The 24,464-nt window shown below is 36.6% G+C and overlaps 1 protein-coding gene across 1 annotated transcript in view; it reads left to right on the top strand.

The window, feature by feature from the left end:
• TENM3 (teneurin transmembrane protein 3) overlaps positions 1-24,464 on the top strand; it is a 1,441,984-nt gene that overhangs the window by 225,393 nt on the left and 1,192,127 nt on the right. The gene's annotated exons all lie outside the window — the stretch shown is intronic.

Genomic DNA, 24,464 nt, shown 5'->3' with positions numbered 1-24,464 from the left:
AAATTATTTGCAATATTCCTATCTATTGAAATAGGTGTTGGCAGCAAAATTTAAGGCAGCCTTTTCAATAATAATTTTTAAAAGTTTGACCTTCAGAGATGAAAATTACAGATTTCCTAATACCGTGATCTTCTCTATCTTTTCATTACAGCTTGCAATTCTGAGCAGTGCATAAAAAAGATTGTGATTAAGTGATTTTTGTAGCTTTGGCATAATCAGGAAAGTGCGTGCTGCTCTTGAACTCCGTGTGCTTCTCTCGTATTTTTGCCTTTTGTCTTCAAGACTGGTTTTCAGTGAAGTGTTCATTCTCATCCGTACCCTTCTTTTTCTTTTTTTTTGCTTTTTCATTACCTATATTTATAATTGTAATTGAATTTTTGGCTGCGCTAATGCTTGTGTTGTAACAGCAGCCTTATGCTGAGAGCAACAGCCTGGAAAGAACAATGGACAAAAAGGTTTCCTCTAAGATTATCTCTATGCAGAAAAGTTATTTTAATCCAGTACCCTATTACAAGTGTACAAAAATAATAGCAGAAAAGCATTGTATGTAAGCCAGAAAAAATGTCAAAAAAACCTTAAAACTTAAGCTGCCTTTTGCAAAACTAATAAAACTAATTTTATTCCCAGTTCTTTATTTTAAGCTTGCTACACATTTTGTAGTCTGAGACAAGAAAAACTTCTGATGGACTTGATTTGCCCCATCTTTTTGCTGAGACCTTGTGTTTCTTATAGTGTTGTGTCTGTCTCGGAGCAGGGTGAAATTTCAAATACATTTCAAAGCACACACACATATACATATATGTATATATTTTCTAGAATAATAAGGTGAATTGGTAATGAAACCCGAAGAAAGTATAAACATCTATACCTTTACACATTTTCACTAAAAAAACCATACATTTTCTAAACAAACTGTGCAATAGTTTCCATGGGAGGTTTACATTAAAGATAGCCTTAGGCAAATAACTTCTCCTGTATTGTTAGTCATGACCATGTTTTTTGAGACCACCCTAGTGATGGCCAACCCTCCGTTTTCTGGAGGGAAAGGAAAAGGAGGAAAGACTGGTCTCAGATGTTCCAACCTGCTCTTCTCTTTGTCCTCCATCCTTTCTATTTCTCAGTAGGAATATGTATTTCAAGCTCAGAGGAGAACTCTCTCTGATTCCGTACCAAGTTTCAAAGGCAGGTGTAAGGCCTTCAGCTGCTTTTGATTCCCAAGCTGAAAGCATCCAGAAGACATTTCAATCCATACTCCTCATTGCTTTCCTGACCTGAATGTAGTTTTTGTTGAAGCATCCAAATCCTCTGGACTATACTACTTATTTAAATAAAATTTTTAAAAAAATAATAATGAAGAACATGGTTAGATAGAACATATATTTTGAAATAAGTTTCTGGTTTTTTTAATGAACGAAGTTTCTGTGACTATTTTAGCCATGGAGTTTTCATTCAGCATTTTTAATCAGATTTACGTTCTGTAATTTGTGATGTTCTCTAAGGAATGGGTGTATTCCCTCAAAAATGATTTCTAGTTGTTTCAACCAAGTGAATGAGAAGGGTCTCAGTCTCCACAGTGTGTCAAACTTAAACAGCTGATAATGTTCTGCTTCTCTTAAGGGTTGATAATGATCCATGATAATTACTTTATAGAGTGAATAGGGATCATTATAACATCCTTTAAGTAAAGCAACCTACTGGACAAAACCTCTGTCTGGCTTCCAATAGTCATTCCAATTCAGCCTGTGAGTAGTGGCCGCACTTTTATTTCTCAGGTAAATGTGATCTCGTATTTTAGTTTCACCAGTACCAAGAAAGTATTGCCTTACTTAATTTTTAATCAATATTGGTGTGCATATGCAAATAAACACAACAATACTGACAAAATTGCAGCCACTTTTTTTCATTTAGCATCTTATGAATGTAGCGCTTTCTGCAGTTTGTCATGTACTTGAATAATTAAAAGCTAGTATAACGTGTGAGTAGTTAATTTGAGAAATTTGTAATACCTTATGGACAGTGCCATTACTTCTGTACTAGGACAGGTTTCCTGCTTTTGCTGCCTCTTGCTTGCAGTTTATGATATGACCATTAATTTTGTGTTGGATGAACAAAACAGAAACTGAAGCTCAGGGAAGAGGGAAAAATAAGGATGTGACCTGAAGCATCCTCATTAGAAAGGATGCTTCTTTACAGAAAGTGTTATTCAAAGGAAAAAATGATATTTCAAAAATTTTACTGATACTCAGCAGCATTAAGGAAATATTATTTAACTTGTGGTTGCAAAAATATACTTTATGAACACAAAAATAAAGTAACCATATCCAGTATTACATTTTTTCTTAAATGTTTGTTATAACTCCTTGTACAATAAGTCCTTTAGAGGGCTCAGAATCTACTTTTAAAATATATTCCTGTTTTCAGCAGTCAGTATTTCGAAAAACTTCTCTGTGCTTCTCCAAAATTTTCTGTTATCAACATTTTAAAATATCTTGAAATGTCCCATTCGGAAGACAATTTGTTCTCCAACTCCTTTGTTCTGTGCAGCCAGCAGGAACTAAAATACCTACCTGAGAGTACATCTTTTTACTCGCTAAATATACATGTTTATCTGCAGAAATAAAGTAATTCTTAACAGTATATAGCATATATTCTTGTCCGAAACATTTTCTTGCACTATAATGTTGTTTTACTTTACTATTCTGTGGTCACTTCCAGCCACATGCAGCCTCCAGATGTGTGAGCATGATTTTTTAGTTGGTAGTTTTCGTTTGCCTGGCACTTTTTACTCTTATAAGACAGCTAAACTGCATTTTTTATTAACTACCCATTTTCTAAGATAGACAATCTTGTAGTAACTTTCAATAATAAATAGTGTTTTTATTCCCAGTTGAATAAAATCACATTATTTTTCTGCTATGAGTGGATGGAGATAAGTGGAATGGGAGACAGCAGAGGAGAAGTTAACGTCCTCTCCCATATACAAGTATCCTGTCGTGTTTAGTTCTGTATCTGTCCTTAGTGTGTGTCTATTCAGCTCTTCACCTTCTGGTCCTGCCAAGTCTGCAGGAAATCAGAAGGAAATAGAGAAAATTGATATATTAACATAAAGGGCACGACATCAAAAGCATAGAGAGATGGACTTTATTTGCACTGGTTTTGCAAACAATTTCATAGTGATGATAATTGCAGTTAAATAATTCACCGAAGCCTGCTTCCGTTTCCAGCTCTGCCAATGGACTTTGCATAAGGAATTTTGCAGGACTTTATCTCAGCTGTTCCATCTGTAATACCAGATAATGATCTTCATCTTTCTACGTTTCTTGAGTTGCTTAAAGTAGGAGCTGCATAAATTCCTGAACATTATTATTATTTTATTTTATATCATTATGCCTTATATAATTTTTAAAACCAAAGTTCAAATCTTTCTTTGTTTAGCAAATACAAAGTTTCTTCTTATCATTTGGAAACCAGGCACCCTTAAGTGCTGATTTTCTGGAATCACGTTTCTGATCATTATCATGTTCAATGCGTATGTTAAATTCTCTATCATTTAGCATAATAATAATATAATTCATCCCGAGATTGCTCTATGGCACTCAAAGTCCTCCAGAGCACTGCTGGAATTTTTTATTGCTTGCATTTCTAAGTGTTTGGGTTTTTCGTTTTGTTTTGTTTTTCCAGATAACATATATATATATATATATATATATATATATATAATTTGCTGCCATGTCACGAGAAGAAAGTTTAATTTTAGGTCAGTTCTGGTAGAAGTCTGTATAAGACTTGGACACTTAATGTTAGGATTTGGTGCACAAAATTAAAGGTGAGCAAGTAAGTTGTAAATGAAGCTACTGTTACGATATCTGAGATGTCCCTTTTTAGCTGCTTTCAACCAAATTAGTATTTTCTGGTTTTCTGTTTAGAAAAGTTATGTTTAATTTCCCTGGAGTAGTAGGGTCCTCTTCTCTTGACGAGGAGGCGGTTGTATCCTGTTGTGTGAAGCATTTGAAGTAACTTCTACCCTTTCTTACTGACAGAGGCTTCCTGGCTGATAAACAATGGCTGTTTGAGCTCCAAAACCTGTGACAGCTCTAAAAACTTTCCACATCTATCTTCTTTTCTTTCTTTCTTTTTTTTTTTTTTTTTTTGATTAAAAAAAAAATAAATCTTTCTGCTATGGTCTTCCCACTAAATTTGTAATTTCATTTTAGAGGTTAAAAAAAAAAAGTTTCCTTCATATGTCTGCCTTCGTCTGCTCTTCTGGAAAGTAAAACTTGTGTTTTAAGCCACTTTGCTGTCTGTGAAGATTTCCTAGACTCTCTATTTTAGCCTGTCAGCTAGAAACTCGTGTATTGCTCCTCTAATGTTTCTCTCTTCTATGATTGTGCTCAACTTTCTTATCTACCCTCAGAATCTGGCTTTCAGGGAGGCTGTTTTTAAAGCTTGCTTTGTTGTCATGAGAGCTAATTTAAAGGCAGTGTCCCAAAGCTGAGCAGTAACTCCCCTAAGATGATGGGTTTGATTTTTTTTCTATTTCTTATTGATTTTTCTTTTTTTCTTGGTCAAATAAGCCAAACCCCTGTTTTAACATCTGTGTGTCTCTGTTATGTTTTCATGCTGTATTCCAGTATTTCACTCCTGTTTTATGACCGTGTATTTCACCCACAGCTGGATGATAACAGCTCCTCTCAGTAGTGTTGTGTTTATGTTTTCTGCGTCTTATTGTCACTTCTGATCGTCTTCTGGTGACACCTTTAGTAACATTATTGCCTTGTCCGAGAGCAGAGTGGAGTAGTGACAAGAGAATCAGATGAATCTCAGCAATATTTATACACTGTCTGGGATGCAGGCAAACCTACCCTTTGGCTTTGTGAGAACAAGCTGGGTTGGCAAATGGAAAGCTGTGGAATCTATTTCCATTATATGGTAGTCTTTAACATTAAATTTTTGTATACAGAAAGTTATTTATTAGTTAAATTATAGACAGCGTCCATTATTAAAATCGTGGCTGGTTTTTTCAGATCACCTCACAGCTATCTCTGTGTTCTTCTCAACACCTAATTCTCCGTTTTTAATGCAAAGTCAATATTGCTCATTAATTATTCTTGCTAATGCTGGAAGTGCAGTGATTTGCTTCCAGAAGTATTTTATTGGTAAATATGGATGCTTTTCCTTTTTGCCCTTTCTTATAGCTGACCCCAAAACCTTCCAAAATTTTAAGCTGGACATTTCTTAAGTCCTTAGATGGGAAATCATCGCACTAGAAGGCTATGCGTATGCAGGAAAGGTGACGGTGCAGATGCTTTATGTAACATTATGGAGTCTTATTGCTTTTAGAACCCTGGTTTAATGCTCTGTTAAAGGTGGCTTAACTGATAGAAGATATTGCAAAACCAGAAATCATAATTTTGGCAGAAATGATCAAGCCACAGCAACATCCATTGGAATTAGCATTTTTTTTTTGCCTGTCCAAACCAGCCTGCAGTCCATGTACATATATATAGAAGCAGATCTCTATACATTGCAGTCCGAACTGACCAAGCAGTAGAAAAAGTACTGTGTGGAAAGAAATTCAGAGTGAAAATCCCTGCTGGGCTCTGTTTGTAGTGCCCTTTGCGTGGGCTCTGGGTGAATACAGAGGAAGCTGGTTGTAGCTCCACTGATGACTGGGTTATTTCCCATGGGATTAGTGTGTGGTCAGGGATCAGATTCATGGGGGGGTACCACAGTTGTGACAGTAGCCTATGACATAAGAATGAACTGGCAATGAAATGAACATAATACATTACTCTTATTTAATCTCTAGTGATATTGGCCAGGTAGTATAACCACTTTCATAGATTTCAATTTCTTGCCAAACGCTGAACTGAGCATAATAGCTTATTTTTCACTAAAGCAAATACTTTCCAAAGGGGTATCCAGTCTTGCTTCGAGTCCGCAAAGAGGCAGAGAATCCAATTTTGTAGTAAATTGTTCCAATGGTCAAATGTTCTTACTTTGAAGTTCATGTTTTACATTCAGCTTTCAGCTGTCTGGGGCTAGATAACTTGGTTAGAATAATTTCTGCTCAAGCCTGGAAAGCTTTATTATTATAGGCTCAGAGCCAGATAATCACAGTTGTGTTGCTTCTTAAGCCAACTAGTATCTTTGAATTTCATTCAAAGAAATTTCATTCAAAGAACTGGAATGAGTGGCCAGCACTGTACAGCAACACCCCAGCAATTCCTGGGGCAATCCTGGGGGCTCCCGTCTGATGAGAAGACTCCAAGCTGGTGTCCCCAGAAGGCATCACCTCCCCACCCCTTCCTCCTCTTCCAGTGAAGTCAGAACAGGACAGGGGTCACATCCCAACCTAAAAATTGTTCCCCCAGGAGCATTTGGAAGTTTACATCTGGTACCACCTCTTGCAGAAACTCTTTTGGTCTTGATTACACTGATATTAGTGCTAACTGTGTCTCTCCTTTCTGTGGTTGAGACTCTGCATTACCACAGCTTAAGTTTCAAAGAAGACAGTTGGACCTTAATTAAATTAAAATGCTCTTTGGCATACAGGCAGTATTTGTTTAGGAATGAAAAACACCTCTGTGTTCCTTAATAAGCTGAGTAAGTTAGCCCTTTAATATTTCCTTTCTCTCATTCTAAAGCCTATTTCCCATCCTTTAATGGCTTCTGTGAGTTTTTTTCAGGTTATCTAGGTTTAAAATCCTAATATTAGATGTGCATTCAGCATTACTGTGTTAGTTTCACAAGTTTCTTATGCACTCATTAAGTCTAAGCATATTCCCTTTTTATATATTTTTTAAAAATACATTTTTTTTTCTGCAGTTCTATGTACACTGGTTTGCCTTGCCCTGAATCAAAAAATCACTGCTTTCCAGGGCATTGGCACTTAAAATATATACTTTGCATTCTTTGCTAATCTTTATTTTTCATCACTCATTTTCATCATTCATTATTTCTCTGATAGTCTGCTTCAATCGTGGTATTTTTTAACAAATTATTCATGAACAAGGCATATAGCATAGCCTCAGTCTGGTGGTTTAATTAGGATTTAATCCCACAAAAGTGAGCTAAAGAGGTTGCTCTTGATGACGTCAACTCTGATTTGACATTTGTCAGATCTGAGTTCACTCCATGGTTGTATTGCCCAGTGTTGAATCAAGGTCTTTCCTAACAAAGAACTATTGTATGTAAATAGTTGGCTTCATCAGAAAGATCTGTAATTTTATTTTAAAAAACTTGAAATCCGCTTATAATACAATTATCTAATTAGGGATTATCTATAGAAAAGCTTCTGCAAGGTGTGTCAGGACTTTGGATAATGCAGATGCCATGTATGAAATGCAATGTAGAGGAACATGAGACTAGGTGGGGTTTGTCTGCTTTTTACTTTGTTTTCATCTGTCTTGTTTTAAAAAATAAACACACCACAATATAACTTTAGAGAAGGGAAATACAATTCAGCTGCTGTTGGTGTTTCATTTCATGCTCTTACCGGTGTTTTGCTCTTACCCTCAGTATACACTGAACCATTGATTTTTCCAAAGCATAAAGTTCACAGAAGGTGAGCTACAATCTTATTTCCATAAAAATATGTACAAAACTAAATTGAAATCCACATACATATTTTTGCTAGAAATGCTTAGGCACTCATCCATTCAGTGAAGAAGCTTTACCCTGTGAGCTGTCTTAAAAAAACAGCATCTCCTCTGTGTAGGGCTTGAAGAGATCCCTTCTCAGTCAATATTCAGTTACAAGTTTCCCATACAAGAATTTGGCAAATGGTTTCAGCTAATGAGTAAATGAGAGAAAATCGTGATCTGTTTGTTTATATTGTGAAAGGAGAAAAATCGGCTCAATTTGCTCAATAAATTATTCATCAAAAGTTGCTCTTTCATCACTGACGAAAATGCTGTCTTCAAATGTTTGGTCTATTTGGTGTTTCATATGCAGGAGGAAACTGGTTTTACAATCTCTGTCCGTCCGTCAGCTTTTCTAGAGCAAGGATCTAAAGAAAAGTCCTTATTCTCACAGGAAAGGCAAACCTCTTCCAACAAATAAAGAAAAAATAGTCCAAATATAATTTATCCTGGATTTTTGGGGAAAAAACAAACAAACAAACAAAAAAGCAAAACACAAAAAAACCCACATGAACAATGTGTCAATACCAAGGGATGTACATTTAGCAGAAAGTATCTGTTATGTTCATATGACTTAATCTTAAGTCGGGAGTTTAAATGCTTTTTTACAAATGTCTACAAGACTAGAAATCAGGAAAGTATTTGGTTGCATACAGAAAATACTGAGGTGAGCATGTTACCCCTTCCTGGTGTTTTAGCTGATTTCGTTTTTTTTGACAATTTTGACTCATTTAGTAACTCTTTGAAAATGGACTCAGCACTAGGGCAAAGATTTTGGAGGGGTTAAAGTATCTTCCTCACTGTGTGAATTATCCCAACGTGGCTTTGAACGCTGTTAGAAGAAAAGCAGCCAGGAGAATTAGCAATTAAAGGACTGTCACTGTCATCACAGCCAGTTGAATGTGGGGAGCAGAGTGATTTGTGATTTGACTTCTGAAAAGAGAAATTCCAGGCTGGCAAAGTCTGGAACTTCTCCAAAGGGATCAAATATGACTGGAAAAGCAGTTGACAGGAGCTATTAGTTATTATGTATGTCACAGCCTCCTGGGGACTTAGCTGAGAAAGAAAATACATAAATAAATAAATGAAAAACAGAATAGAATAGGGAGAAATAAACTCAGACTTGGAGCAGTTTACACACCTAAGTGGGGGGCTGAACTGTTAGAGGAAGCTCGTAGGATGGACAAGTCCAGGAAAAGCAGAAAATGTTTGTTGGGTTTCCTTCTATACATTCAGAAATAATGCCAGAACATTTTCTAATAAAACAGAATTTACACCAAAATATTTTCAATAATCTTCATGTAACTGCAGAGTTGTACTATGGGTAAGTAGAGAAATGATGAATATTGCACAAATGAGTTTCCTCAACACCAAATAGCACATATATTTTCATGCTGTCTTTATGAAACTACCTGTGTTCATTTTGTTATGTCAAATTACTAATAAATCAGTGATAATTTTATGTGTATCACAGTAAAAAGGGACAGTTATTTCTTTAAAATATACCACATTTCTAATTAAGTTGATGTTTAAATAAGGCAATACAATGCATTCATGCATATATTAAGTCTAACTTGCTGTAAGTCAAAATAATTTTGTCATAATTTTCCTTATATCGATATTTGCTTAAATACAAGAATTCCCAATTAAAAAAAAAATTAAAAAAATATGGACTACTTCAATGAACATGGTATTTGTAGGGGTTTTCTACCCTTTGGACGTGGTGGTCCGTTAAACTCTTGACACCATCAGGGAGTTAAAGATTTCTTGAGGTATGGAAGTAATTTGAAAACTAAAAATGTCTTCAGTTTTTCCTTATTCCTTCCCATTAAGTGCCCAGAAAGATGATACTTACTGAGAGCCCTGCCAGTTCTTATTTGGACCTGAAAAAGAGTAAAATACATTCATTTTCACAGTGGGCCAGTTATTTGAAATAGTCGGGTCTCAAGTTCCATATGATTTAAATATTAGTTTAGGTATGAAATAGTCTGAGAGACAAGGGCTATAATTGGTAGAGAATCAGAAGCAAAAGCAACGCTTTCTTGTGTACAGCACTTAATATTATCGCTTTATAGAAAAGTTTTAAGCTCTTTAGAAACAGAGGTAAAAAATGCTTCCATCATGTTAACTTCCGTGCATTTATTCTTTTTCATAAGAAGAGAAAAGATTGAGTGATAGGTGCCTCCTTTTATGCATTATTTTGAACTCTGAAGGTCGAAGTGAAGCAGTGAGGCTGAAATAAAAAGTGGAAAGTTAACTAGTAATAATTTCCAGGAGCCAATCTATTCTAATAGAACAAGATGGGAGTGGTTATGAGATATTGAAGGCAGTAACTGAAAGGCTTCATCTGAAGACTCATGAAACTGCATTTACAGTGTCAGAACCTGGAAATTTAGGAGATATTCCTTCTCCACGGAAGGAGAGTATGATGATGCTGACTCCAAGATTACATGTCTTTCCAAAATTGTCATAGGACATAAATCATACTTGAATGTGACTAGTGAGAGAAGAAAGGCTCATTATTCCAACTGATCACCTCTCCCTGTCAACCAGCTTGATGGTAGCAAGCACTGGAAAGGAGTCATTTCCTTAGGATGGCTTCTCCTCTTCCCTTCTCTCATCTATGTAGATATTGTTCTGCCAAAGCTTTATTAATTTAAGGTTTACATGAAAAGAGAGGCTAAAATTAAAATATGTAAACTCATGAAAAGTTAGTAACATGCTTGCTGATACAGTTTTTTGTAATATCAGGTAAAAATCGGATATAATCATTCATACCAAATGTGCACCAATTTATCCTCTCATCCAATATTTGGGAAATATAATTTTTCTGCTAACTGCCTGAAGAAATTTAGATTACTGTTTTGAAATGTAATAAACTGAGTTGATTTTGATGATTAAATAATAATGATTCAGTCATAACGTTCTGCAATTTTAAAAAAATAGGGAAAACTAGTGAGGTAGAAGTTACATATCAAACAGAAGTCTTATTTGGATTAGCCTTTTAAATCTAGAATATATATGGGGTATATTTAAGAGTGTCTAGCTTTGTAGGTGTTCAAAACACAACTGCACAGAGCCTTGAGCATCCTGCTTTGCTGACCCTTCTCTGAGCAGGGTCTCAGAGGTTCAACCTCCAGGTTCAGCCCTTCCACTCTCAAGGTTTCTGTCATTGTCTGATTTTATATTTCAATTTAAAACTCAAAATGTTTGGTTTTATGGATTTAATGACATTTTTACACCATTTTCAAATATAGTTTTGTTTCTATACTAACAGATTTTTTTTAGGGAAAAAAAAAAAAAGCTGTAAAGCTATATGCACCTTTTATTTCCCCCTCCAAAAATCTGGTGACAGTGAGGCTGAGGGCTACTTTAAAGAAAAACTATTTCCCAGATTTAGAATCAAAGCAATAAAATGGTAATTATTTATGTGGTAGTAATAGTGTGGTAATACAAGCTTACACAAAAATATGTGCTTAAAGTATCCTGGCTGAAGTAAAAAATTCCGATTTTAGTAACTATATTTTTGCTTAAAGTGTAAAATATTAGGATTACTCTTAGTTATTACAAATTTAAAAGAAATATTTTGCCCATTTGTGATTTTTCTTTCATTTCCATCGATCATTTCAAATATTTGCTGTTGCTTTACTTCTAGAATTTCTTCCAGAGTAACACTATAAATGCAAATCATATTAACATATAATATTAAATGACTATTAGTGTATAGTAACAGGAAAGCAATGGTCCTGTGCTGTGTGATAAAGTGTGTAACTACAAATAGTTTCAATCGGAGGAAAGCGACTGGGGAAAAAGTACATTAGGAGCCTGAATAAAAAAGCTGTTTGCAATCAGTTACAGCTGAGTGCAACAAAAATTACTTTCTAGGGATCAAAGGAAATTAATGATTGACCAGTGTAACCAGAACATCCCACAGCATGTTAAATATTTAATACCGTGCTACTTCTGCCCAAAACAATCTGAGGTTTGGCATATATCCACTAAAATAGCTCATCGCCAATTAATTTGACATGACATTTTGCATAAAATTAGTAATTAATACCAGTCACCGTGCACTGTAGTGGACTTTTTTTTTTTTTTTTTCAGTTAAAGATTCAATCTCAGTCATTTCAAAACCTTGATGAAATGGTCATTTTTTATTATTCTTAGAAGAGAACTTGCACATTGAGCAAGGTATTGCAGGCAGAAGGAAGGATATATCAAAGTTTATAGACCAAATTTATTTGAGGTTGTTCAAGGTCAATGAATTTTTTTCCCTCCACTTGCTTGAAATTATGAGTGATAGAATATGAACGGCTGGTACTCCAGCAGAAATGAGCTAGGGTGGGGTGTAACTCTATATTTAGCTGTCTTTTAAACTCTTGCAGTCTCGTTTAACAGGCTCCAAATTGGACCTGCGTCCTCCACCCTTTTAGAGGCAACATTTACCCCCAGGTTTTGCAAATTGATTCAAAGCATCTCCAGTAATTATTACTCAAGGTGCAGAAGTAATGCGATCTTTGAAGAAGCACTTAGGGTAACCATTGTAAACAGTGGTTTTGAATGATAATTTAAAAAAAAATCAAGTAAAACTTTGCATTTGCTTGGTAAAAAAAAAATATTTTTATATTGAAAAGTGATTTGGGGGGGGGCGTTTTCCTAATTTGTCTATCCCCCCAAACTAAAGTTTGTAACTGTATTAAAATAACAATTTATTAGAGCAATTGTGTAATCCAAAACCCCAGCTGCTGAAATCCTGTAGTTCAAAAGCCTGTAGAGCCATAGAAAGCTAACCCAGCGCGGAAAAGGGCTGTGATGAGCAGGAGCAGCCTCCTAGCAGAGAAGTCAGAGACTGGAAGATCACTAGTAATTAAATTAATAGCAGTGAGCCCAGGGCCCTGTTTCTTCATCTCCTGTTTCTCATATTGCCTCTCTCACTTTTTTTTCTGTGATACTCTTCTCATCTTTCTTATTCCTAATTAACACTTGTTAACACTTTGGGTTTTTCCTTGGCTTCTTTGGCTTCTTTTGCTTTTTTAATTCTTTCGTGTAGTTTTGTTTTCATTCTTCTTCATACGTGTGATTTCCCTGTTGGCTTATCTCTCCATTCATTTTCTCTGGTTCTTTCTTCTGTTACCTTCCTCCCATCACCATTACCTTCTCCTTTCACTTTCTGCTTCCTTTCACTCATTGTGCCACGTCTCTAACTTCTCCTCGCTTCACTGTATCATTTTTTTTTAATTGTCAAAAAAGACTCCTCCAGCACTTCTGATGGTGCTTCCATGTGAATCATTTCAGTGGTGTTATTCAAAGGAATGGGTTTTTTGCTATTCTACCAAAAATTTTCCTATCTCTTTCAAAACTATGTGGTTCAGTCTGCTCTTAGTCCGTATTTTAGGCTTGTGCCTGGATTAAAATGTCATGACAGCAGCTTAAAAGATGACAGTAGTACCCTTTAAAGTGTGAATGTTGTAACATACAGTGAGTCTAAATCTCTTAGCATAATTTAGGATTTTTTTCTGTAACTAGTAATCCCCTTGTGCATCCATCTGTACTGAATTTTCCTCTTTAGAGGGTACAATGCAAGGTAGCATAGTGATATACAACAGTTTTACCAAATTAAACATATGCTACCATGCAAGCCCCAGTGTCTAAATTATTTATTAGAGGTGGAATTGCTTTTTCTTCCATGTTATCCCTTTAAGACAGACTGATGTATTTGAAAATCGGGATTTCTTACCCAGAATGAGCTTCCAGGGCAGAGTTATCCACAGTCTCTGAGCACATGGCATCAGGCTGCCTTTGGACCACTCTTGGAAAAAAGGCTTCTAGGGTTCCCCCCGTACCAGCAAGGGGAATATTGATGTGAGTGTGGGTAGGTCTCAACTTCTGTAATTACTGACTGTAGCAGGAACTTTTTTTCCTGAGAAATCAGCATGTGAATGTTGTTCTGGGTGCTGGCTTTGATTCTCACAGTGGAAGAAGCTTTTCAGAGAGCAGGATACCCTGGTTTGAGAGCCCTGGGATAACAGAACTTCTGTCAGAGCTTCGGTTTTAAGCAAAATTCTTTTTAAGGGAAAGTAAACTGTGATGCTCTAGGCTTTCATATCAAAATTTGGACAGCAAGCAATAGAGGGAACATTTATTATTTCTTTCTTTACACTGTTGTCGGAATGTTTTGCACAGGAATATGATATTGTGAAGTGCAATGTTACACACTGAGGGACTAAGGAATTTCTGTTAGAACTTGTTATGAGCCTTATCTTTTGGGAATATGAAAGAAGAAAAGAAAGAAGACCCATCTTTATGAGACAGACGATATCAATGAACCACCATGAAAAAAAGAAATGCAATCACTGCGTGAACTGAGAAAGTATTTCCACTAGCAACAGGGAGAAAAGAAATCTGGGCGTGGAGGAAGAATATTTTAAAAAAATAAAATGTAAATTATTTTCAGGTGGAAATCAGATATAAGTTTCTAATCTCTGGGGAGAGGGTTTAGAATTGCTTTCTATGAAGGCAGGGTAGCTAGAAATAAAGAAATAAACTGTGGTTCCTTGTTATCACAGTCAATAAGCTACCGATCTCTTCAGTGCTTTCTATGGAACTAATGTAGAGGTGGCCACTTAATAAGAATTATTCAAGTTTCTGTCCTCATTATTCCCTGTTATTCACATTTTAGCTTACTTCTTACAGTTCACTTTTGGAGAAGGTCTCAGCTCTCTCCATTTCCTTGAAGTCCCTGATACCCTGACATAAAATCAATGGACATATATTCCCTCTAAACTTAATAACACTCTTTACCACTTGGATGAGGATAGTATGAAGCAGTTTATTTTGTCTTGCTGCATCACTGAATGGTTCACAACATTGCCTTCTAGTTCCTGATAGTGCAGGGAAATAAAAAGCCAAATTCTCACCCCTCTATAATGTAAAACTCACTCTACCACAGCTTGAATTGCCAAGACATGTATTTTCTTTGCAAAAGGGATGCTCTATTTTTTGAACTTTAGGTGATTAATTATATCAGAGTACATTAAGAGAGAGCTTTATTCCTGACTAAGCTACATTTTCACTGAGGCTTCGTGATATATAGAAAAGCTTTCCTTGACATAAAGCATGATTTAGATACCATGACAATGTAACTATTGGGGGAAAAATGCTTTCTGTAGGCTAAAAGTGAGTTTACAAAAATTTATCAAGAAAGAAACTTTTAAATCAGCTTTCCAAGTGGATCAGCGCAGTTATGGATTTATGCTGAGCTAACAGAATAGTTTGCAACTTCTGATTAATTTAAATACTAGTACTAAATAAGTTTCTTTTTTCTGATGGAGTAATCTGAATCATATCTACTAATAACGATGCAACATGCACTTGTTAATGAGAAGAAAACCACCACTAACCCATGTCCCTCAGCACCGCATCTACACGTCTGTTAAACACCTCCAGGGATGGTGACTCCACCACCTCCCTGGGCAGCCTGTTCCAAGGCTTGACAACCCTTTCAGTGAAGAAATTTCTCCTAATAGCCACCCTAAACCTCCCCTGGCACAACTGGAGGCTGTTTCCTCTTGTCCCATGGCCTGTTCCTTGGGAGAAGAGACCGACCCCCCCCGGCTACACCCTCCTTTCAGGGAGTTGTAGACAGCGAGAAGGCCATTTGTTTTACCTACTGGAGAGTACTCCCAACCAAGCCATGGGCAGCCAGTTTCTCCAGGAGGATACTGTAGACAACTGTGTCAAAGCCTTTACTAAAGTCCAGGTAAACAACATCCACAACCTTTCCATTGTTGACCAAGTTGGTCACCTTGTCATAGAAGAGCAGGTTTGTCAAGCAGAACCCATGCTGGCTGGGCCTGATCACCTGGTTCTCCTTCATGTGCCACATAATGATCTGTTCCAGAACCTTCCCCCTGTACCAAGGTCAGACGGACAGGCCTGTAGTTCCCCGGATCCTCCTTCCAGCCCTTCTTGTGGATGGACCTTTAAATAAATAGGTGGATTAGTGAATAAAAAAAACAACCTTTAGTAGAAAAAGAGCATTTATTTTCCCAATTGTGTCAGTAAAAATTTCCAAATAAAATATTGAAGAATCAGTTATAAAGAAACAACTCCTTACAAAAGATTATCATTCCTCACAAAAAGATTAGGATTTTAAGGAACAATTTGACTTGTCTGGAGAAAAAATTTTATCATTCTTAACAGTCATTATAGGCATTTTTTTAACTTTCTGGAATGGTTGATAGGAATGACTCAGGATTAGAGCAGCTCTCATGGCTATGAATCTTATATATACTACTTTGCCATTGATTTTGTTATTGACATACTAAGCTCTGTTGCTATAGAACTTTTGCAGTATTTTCTTTGTTTTGGAGTAAATTATTTGGTGTTTGTTTACTTAGAATCTAAGAGGGCAGTTTAAAAACTTATCTGCATTTCAGATGCCAAAATAAAATTTAAAATCATAAATTAAGAATCTCTAGCTTTAAACTGCTTTTTCACGTAAACTTTTTTATATGTTGTTTTAGAAATAATTCTCCTAAAAAGGAAGTGGAATATGTCTGTTCAGGAGGATCCCTGTCTTTTGTAGCTGTAAAAGCAGTTGAAATCAGAGCTACGAAGCTATGAAAGGGAATTAACTCCACTTTAATACTAAAAGGCTCTCTAATGTCTGGCATGTACCTGTCCTGTAGCATAATACTGAAATGTGTAAGTACATTTCTCCATGATCTATAAAAATGAGGTATAATTAGAAAAGTAGATTTTCTTCTAACATATATTTCCTATTCTCCTTAAAAAAATGCATCCAATGTTTTTAAAATAGCTCTTTGCTCATGTTTATTAGTTCAACGTGTTTCTTTATTTTCTTAGCTTTCCATATATTCTATATCAACCATACGCCCATGTTTCATTTAGACTGCAGAACAATTTTGGAGCACTGTTAACATAGCTGAGGAGAGAAAACATGCTATTTTTCCCTGTTTATATTTATGAGCTGGATCATTTTGTTTGGTTTCTATCATATTACCAGTCTCAACCATTAAGAATCCATGATTCCCCCAAAAGTAATGACATTATATGAAAACAACAAACTTTTATTAGGAGGAGTGTTTATTTTCTTTTCCTTCCTGATTCTGAGTCTCTGGAGTATATTCAGTTCATATTTTCAGTCTTTTTCTTCACAAGCACAAGCATCTTTATTTGTTTATATTTTTACAAACCAGAAGGTGACAGCTAGATCAAGGAGAGGTATTTGTGAGAAAGCAAGGCATTATTAGTCTGCTGGTAAAATATGAAAGTTTACTACACAGTGTTATAGTTTGCCATAATCAAGTAGCAAACAAAGAAGAATCTCCGAAAAATATCAAGGAAATGTGTTGTTTTGGCCTTAGATATCAATTGTAATAAAAGGTTATGAGTGCCTATGAGTGGAAGTAATAGGTGACAGAGCATTTCTGATCTGGCTGCAAGAAATTGGTGTTCAGAAGAATTAACTAGTAGTGAAGACCTACTTTAGCTCCCAATTTTGCAAGTACTTTCAAATATATTTTATTCTGTTAAATTTGGAGTGTCAGGTAATTTATGGTCACTAATTTAGTATCTGTTTCCATGTGTAGCCAATGTTTGACCTCACAGTGTGAAACTGGGAACACATAAAAACATTAGACACACAAGTATATGACTTACAGTGTTTCGTAACAGAAGAACATTCATGGGTGTACTCAGAGATACTCCCAGGTACTGAAGGTTTCACTCATGACTACTCTTCATCAAAGCAATATAGATCCATTTGCAGGCTTTTATTTCAGGAAGGAAGTCACATCGAAATGAAGGCATAAAATAGGATTAATCGATACAGGCTCAACACAGAGGTCAAAAAACAAATAAAACCCTACGTGGTACGGGTCTGTAGGGAGAGCAATAGAGAAATTACAACGGAAGCACAATATAGGCATTACCAAGGTGTTTAAATGATGCATATCTACGTTTACACATTTCTTTAAAGATGTATATCTATACATATCCATATCTTTAAGTCTTGTTAAAAGTCTGGCCCATTTAAGAGCCGGTTTACAACCAAGCACACAGGAAGGAAAGGAATATCTTTGCCTTAATAATCCTCAGCTCCGACACTTCCACTTGAAGAAGTACCGTGATTGCGCGAAACAGTCTCCGAGGCACTTACAGATCTTCTCCGGCGGCCTTGGCATGTGGAGAAGGTGGATGCTTCACCTCCCCAGATGTGGCTAATAGCACGGTTTAAAAGCATGGTTTCCAAGACAACTGTCTTGGAAAGTGTGTTGCACTGAACCTTTTTACCTGCAACTAAAATGGAGAGTTGAAGGGCGATTGTAGCTGGAGCATCGTTCTTTCACCTCTGCTTCGAGAACAGGCTAGAACTGGCATTGCCCTTTGCTTGTCTTTACTCCAGAGCAATGTTTGCAGATTAAAGCAATATTAAGTAGTCTAAAAAACCTAATTTCCCTTTTTTATGGAAGGAAGACACAAAACAGATGAAATAATTTTCATTTTTTTTTATATATACAGTGCTCAAAGTGGAACTAAAAATGGGGAAAAATGAGATTATAGATAACTACGGCTAAACAGAAGAAAGGATCTCGCTGAGCTCAGCGGGGACACTAAGATAGGGATTCCTGCCTCACTTCTACCATTTAGTTCTGAAACCTTCCCTCACCTGAGTGGCAGCAGTTTCCTCTCATAATTGCAAGATTTCACTTATAAACTCAGCAATGTCTTGCTGCTATGACAGGGAAGACCTCTCAGCTTCCACATCTTGCTGAGTTGTGGGAGTTGGATGACCCTGGGAGATCAATCTTTCCTGGATGGCATGCCCTCCAGGCTCCCCATGAGCTCAGAACTCAGGCAGATCTCACATTCTGCAATATTTTGCTCTGGCAGTGGCAGCTGGATCACAGGTCAAGGAGGAAGGTTTCTTCCTCTTTTGTTCTTTTTCTTCTGGGTTCCTGTCTGCTACGTTAGCAAGAAACGGTCAGCTAATTTGAAGTAGCTTTCTCTTACTTCTGAAATGAGCTTCAAAGCTACAGGCCCGGGGAAGAGTGGCTGGAGAGCTGCCTGGCAGAAAAGGACCTGGGTGTGTTGGCTGACATCTGGCTGAATATGGGCCAGCAGCGTGCCCAGGTGGCCAAGAAGACCAACAGCATCCTGGCCTGTATCAGGAATAGTGTGGCCAGCAGGACTGGGCCAGTGATTGTTCCCCTGTACTGGGCACTGGTGAGGCCCCACCTTGAGTGCTGTGTCCAGTTTTGGGCCCCTCACCACAAAAAAGACACCGAGGTGCTGGAGCGGGTCCAGAGAAGGGCAATGGAGCTGGTGAGGGGTCTGGAGCACAAGTCTTGTGAGGAGCGGCTGAGGGAGCTGGGGGTGTTCAGCCTGGAGAAAAGGAGGCTGAGGGGAGACCTTCTCGCTCTCTACGACTCCCTGACAGGTGGGTGTAGCCAGGAGGGGTCGGTCTCTTCTCCCAAGGAACAGGCCATGGGACAAGCTCCAGTTGCACCATGGGAGGTTTAGGATGGATATTAGGAGAAATTTCTTCACCAAAAGGGTTGTCAAGCCTTGAAACAGGCCGCCCAGGGTAGTGGTGGACTCACCATCCCTGGAGGTGTTTAAAAGACATGTAGATGCGGTGCTGAGGGACATGGTTTAGTGGTTGCTTTGGCAGTGCTAGGTTAATGGTTGGGCTTGATGATCTTAAAGGTCTTTTACAACGTACATGATTCTATGAAGCCATCCATCTATGGTGCTTAGAGCAGAAGTGGGAGAACACAGAAGGAAACAGCACCTCTGTTTTTAGTGGAAGTGGTGTTTGTGGAAAGTAGCAATATACTACAAAATAAGCAAGTCCATTTCCCAAATTTAAGAGTATATATATATAATAAAACTCTCATTTTCCTGAGTGTCAGCCATCCAAAACTTACCGCCGAATTGTGGTGTTATTGTCTGTAGGTTAAATTTTGCACAAAAATGAACGTAAATGTTTAAGAGACTGCTCATGGGGTCTTCATAATACCAATTTGTTAACAATCCCATTCTTTGTGGTGTTCAACTGCAAACCCTCCATAAAGAGTCCATGAGGATTGTCTGTCTTACATTAAGTTTTCAATATTTGATCAAGATATTGAATTAAAAAGTTCATTTCTGCAAGGTACTGAATGTACTTTTCTTTAATTAGCAAAGTTCTTCAACATGTGCTAAAACTGATGCATGCATTTAGTACTTTTGGCTTTAATGGATGTCTTTCAATAACTTAAATCCAATATACTATCGCCAGAGAGCAATGAAGGGACACGTTGCAAACATACCTTATGTCTAATTGAAGACTCATTAACATTGTTACAGTGCAATGAAAACATCACAGCATAAGCAAAATTCAAAGCCAGATGTGTGGAGAGCTAGATTCTCAGCTGGAACACATCCCTGTTGACTTCAAAAGATTTTTATAAGACAAATTGGTAGAAGATGCTTGATAAATTGGTCCTCAAATAAGTATTGTTCAGGTTTTAATTTGAAATTAGACCATTTTTCATTAAAGTTTTGTGGGCTATTATTTTAACAGCTTGCAATTAATAAGATACTTTTAAAAATTAACTTTGTATCTTGTCTGTTTAGTTTGAAGTGTTTTCAAGTCCATGGCACTTCTGTGAGCCTTTATTTTTTATGGCTACATGCCTGGTTTTTTTTAAAAGTTCTAGATTTTTGTTCCAGGGATTTATGATTCATACTTCTTTGTCATGTTGTATTTTACTACTTGCTCCACAGGAACTGGCATAAATAATGGGGCTAACAACCTGAAGTCTTGGCAGAGAGTGTTTGTTCAAATTCCCTATTTTCTCCACTGCAGACATCCAACTGTCTTAATTTTTTATTTACTTATTTATTTTTAAATCTCTTTTAGGACTAAAACCATTAGTCTTCTAAAGTTAGTTTAGAAATTACAGAAATATAAGGAAATTATTTAATTGCATCTACAGGTTTCTGGGTATAACACTCAGTGACCTAAATGAATTTTTGCTTGTTATGGAAGACTTTTCATAGCTGCTCTGTAACTTGTGTGTCTTTGTACTTTCAACGAAAATCAGATTTTCAGCTCCCAAGGCCAGTGTACTGATGTAGATGAGCTATGTTCTCCAATAGGACTTGTATCTATATATCAATAAATAGGCAAGAATAGTAGATATCAGAACAGCTTATAGCATCCGATGTTGTATTAACTATTGATGGCAAATATAATTTACGTCCTCGTTTGGATTTTCTTTGTTTTTTTTTTTTTTTGAAAGCTGTGAATTTTATTTCAGAAGAAAAAACATACATGGCTAAGCCGGGATATTGAAGGCTAAAACTCTGAATAAAACCTTGTGGAACCCCCCGGCTTCAAACAATGTAGCTACTATTTGTTAAAGTTGTTAGAATTTAGAATTTGTATCTAAGGTGTATGTCAGGCCTCCTATAGGCCCATGACATTTAGGAGAAGTGTCTTGATGTAGGTTGTAATGACTGCTAAAATAAAAGCTGCCAGTGATAAATGAACAGATTGCTACTGTGAAAGTGTTTAAAGGTTTAGGACTCCTACTGATAAAACCACCAGAGAGAGTTTGTAGAAAATTGCTCTCTTCTCACCTTTAATTGCATTATTTAAGTTGAACGTTTTCTCTGCTGAATGGAGTGCAAATAATAAAACCTTTTCATTTATTATGCAAAGTCCTTTACAAACAAAAGTATAGAGACTATAGGAGTTAGGCTTGCTTTATTGAATTAAATAACTGACCGTCTGCAGTGAAGTTCATGGTGGAAAGGGAAATTGAAATTTAACTAAACCAGTGATGTCTGAGGACTCGATCAAATGGAGGTGTCGCAGATATCTTCAAGAGGATGTTATTAACAAATTCTTCGTAATGCAAAAATAAGCATTTCCAGTGGAGAAGCAAAAGAATTCTGTCTTCCAGAATGAACTAGAAATATTAGAATATAGTTCTGCTGAGGAAAGGACTGAAATTCTTGAAGTCGTCTTTTCTATCTCAGTAATATAACTTTCTCTCCACCAACTTTTTAAAAAAAAAGGTTGGCTTTTTGAATTATGGAAACTACTATTGGCAGAAAAGATTGATTATGGAAGAACGTAAAATATTGTCAAGGAGAGCCACACAGCAAAAGAAAAAATATCAGTCCTATATGTTATATTCCATTATAACCTTATTTATATCTATTATCTTACTGAGACAGAGAATAAATCTTATGAACTGGAGAATAAATCTTATGAATTGGAGAATAAATCTTATGAGGAGCGGTTGGAGGAGATGGCACTGTTTAGTTTGAGGAAGAGGAGGCTGAGGGGAGACCTCATCACTCTCTACAACTACTTGAAAGGACACTGTAGAGAGGTTGGTGCTGGTCTCTTCTCACAGGTAATTAGCGATAGAACGAGAGGGAATGTCTTCAAGCTGCATAGGAAAGAATTCTTCACAGAAAGAGTGGTCGGGCATTGGAATAGGCTGCCCAGGGAGGTGGGTGAGTCACCATCCCTGGATGTGTTTAAGAGTTGTTTAGATGTGGTGTTGGGGGATATGGTGTAGGAGAGGACTTTGTAGAGTAGGTTTCGGGGGATATGGTGAACTTTGTAGAGTAGGGTTGATGCTTGGACTCGACGATTGTGGAAGTCTTTTCCAACCTGAATGATTCTATGATTCTATGATAATCTGGGGGATTATTTTTTTGATTATTTCCAAGTATTTCAGAAAATTAAGATCAATAATGACCCTTTTAAAGCTAGAGGAAACGTACAAATTACCTTGAATGTACATTGCATTTTCCAGATTTGCTCATTCATGAACTTCATTGCATTAAGAACTCTTGGGCACAGCAAAATGAAGTGCAATAATCGGCCATGGGTGGAAGGATGAAATACACTTTACATGTGCAAACATAGATGTTCCTCTGAGACAAGGTCTATGAAAACACTTGACACGTGTAGGCCAATTAGTATTGTATATAATCCAGAACATCGCTTGCTTTTTCATTGGTTATGGCTATTTCAGTTTTTTTAGCTATATTTAATGGCTGTTCAAACTTAAGGTAAAAAAAAAACAGGAAAAAGAATTAGAAACATTTTGTTTGTTGGCTTTTTTTTTTGACTTTTTGTCAATACTGCTTTTTGAATCCTGCAGGAGAAACTGATAGGAGAATACTTTGCAAGGAAACGGAAATTCTTATTGGGCAATGAGGGGAGAAAATGATTGCAAATTGTAACGATATATAGAAAATTCTCCATAAATTGATTAGTCGCACTTTTATGTGCCATGGCTTGCACAGCACAGATTCAGTTTCATTGATTTCTCCGTAATTGACATAAAATGGTACACTTATTCTTTCGAGTTACTGCTTCTCAACGTCACCATTTTTTTTTCATTGTGTGATGTACAATCAGTTCCATTTCTTGACCAGATATTCTTTTTCTGATAATAAAAATAGCCGGAGATGATATTTTTGGAGTGAGATATGGTTTTGCTATCTAGAAAAATGACAGTAGTGTGAAAGTAGAGAATGCTGCAGAATTAAATGTACTCAAAGAGAAATGCAGCATCAATCTTCTTCTTATGAATAACATCAGAAAAGGCCAACAACCCTGAAATCAAAGGGTGCTAACTCTGAAATGGGCAAGATGACATAGTTGTGAAGTGTAACGATTTTGTCTCTGAATTAGAAAATGGTTAAACATGGACATTCTTGTCATATACGTACTCTTTTTAGTTGAGAGCTCGGTGTCTCCTCTGTAGCTTCGGCCAGTCAAGGTTTTCTCAGAAAAATTAATCAACCAAATAGAAGAACACTGCTTATTTTCAAAACTTGTGAGAAATCTCCCTTTTAATAGAGCATGTGTGATTTAATTTCATTTTATTGTGCTATGTAATTTTACAACCTGGTATATAAGTTCTCTGTATCAGTCAGCTTTATCTGTCCCAGTATGTCTAAATTACCCATTCCCTGTAAATTTGTCCAATAGAAGTAGAGGGGGAACTCTGTGATTTAGTAATAATTACGTAAAGGGATCAGCAGAATTAAAAGATTTGAATTTTGATGGTTTGGGATAGATTTTTGTTTCTTGGGACATGCAAAGATTGATGTTTTACCGTCATTGAGCAAGGTGGTGCTTTCTATGTGGGGGCTATCAAGATAACTGGCTAACAGTTTTCCTATGTTTCCTCTAACAGCTGGAGAATGTTATTTTAGTCTTTAGACTAGGTGAGGGTGAGTGTCCAAATGTGCCCATGAACCCTAATAGGCTTTAATTTGATTTTAATGGGATATTTTAATCTTTTAATGAGTTAGTAATGCAACTGATTGATAAACTTGTTCTATTCCCCACCCCCCCAAGAGAGAGTCACTGGTTATATACTAGCAGTAATTTATGGAGCACCCAGAGCTACCAAGACCAGAGCCTCATTTTCCAGGCATTTCTTCTGTGTGTGTTTACAGAGTAAATATATATTTCTGTCATTGGGAGTTCCTGACAGAATGAACTATTTGTAACAGAGGTTCAAGATCTTTTCAGCAAGTAGTGTGCAATGTATGTGGAAAGTCATCTTTCAAATGCATACGTTCTTTAAAAGAAATACCCATTTGTTTTATTCAATAGTCTTATTTTCAAAGAAGGCCATTTAAGACAGTTATTTTACAACTAGAGGCAAAGCAATGGGAAGAGACTGTAAATCTTCACACAACCGTGGATTTTTCCTACTCAGACAATATCTGAGCGCTAGAAAGATGGTGCAGTTATCTCCATACAGCCTT

The sequence above is a fragment of the Calidris pugnax genome, unplaced genomic scaffold (assembly GCF_001431845.1).
Source record: "Calidris pugnax isolate Ruff unplaced genomic scaffold, ASM143184v1 scaffold58, whole genome shotgun sequence".
NCBI classification, from domain to species: domain Eukaryota; kingdom Metazoa; phylum Chordata; class Aves; order Charadriiformes; family Scolopacidae; genus Calidris; species Calidris pugnax.
The sequence above is the reverse complement of the archived record's forward strand: the minus strand, read 5'-3'. Positions and strand labels throughout refer to the sequence as shown.